Source organism: Excalfactoria chinensis, chromosome 5 (assembly GCF_039878825.1).
Source record: "Excalfactoria chinensis isolate bCotChi1 chromosome 5, bCotChi1.hap2, whole genome shotgun sequence".
Taxonomy (NCBI): Eukaryota; Metazoa; Chordata; class Aves; order Galliformes; family Phasianidae; genus Excalfactoria; species Excalfactoria chinensis.
The window spans coordinates 36,157,025-36,157,764 of record NC_092829.1 but is presented as its reverse complement, the minus strand read 5'-3'; positions in this window follow the sequence as shown (position 1 = coordinate 36,157,764).

Below are 740 nucleotides of genomic sequence, written 5' to 3'. Positions count from 1 at the left end.
CTTCCCTCCCTCTCTCCCACACTCTCTCTCCCTCCGAACTCTCCGCCGCCCAAAGAGGCTCTTCTCGGCTCTTCCCCCCCCCACGCACAAGGAAACAAAAAAAAAAAAAAAAAGAAAAAAAAAAAAAGAAAAAAAAAAGAAAAAAAAAAAAGAAAGAAGAGAGACCTCTCCCCCAATTAATACGGAGATGATGACAGTGGAGGGGAGGGGGCCCGGGAAGGGGTGTGCGTGGATGCAGATGGGGGTGTGGAGGCAGAGGGGGGTGGGGGTCGTATCTTTCGCATTAAAAGAAATCAAGCTTTTTATGTTTAAAAAAATAGAAAACGAAGCCGACGAGCATATGACATTAACGCGGTTCGGAACGGGCGCGGGGATGAGCGGGGCTTCGAGCTGCTGCCACGCTCCATTTGTTCCGACCCTGGGCCAAGCGACGCAGCTGCGGGACCTCCAACCCCACGCCTTCCCCCCCACCCCCCCTTGGGCTCCTTAGCACAGGTCCCTACGGTTCTGGGCCTCTGGGCCTCCCCTAGCCCCGTTAACCCCTTCCCTGCTCCCCAGGGCCCGTCCCGTCTCCTGGCAGCGGGCACTCGGCCGTGGTTCTTTACCTCCGGACAGCCGCGCTCTCTCCAGGTGCAACTAACCAGGGGGGGAGGGGGGGGGGGGGGGGAGGGCGGGACTGCAACGGGGCCCCCGAGAGCACAGAATACGCTTTGGGACCGTCAGACGTGAACTTGCAAAGG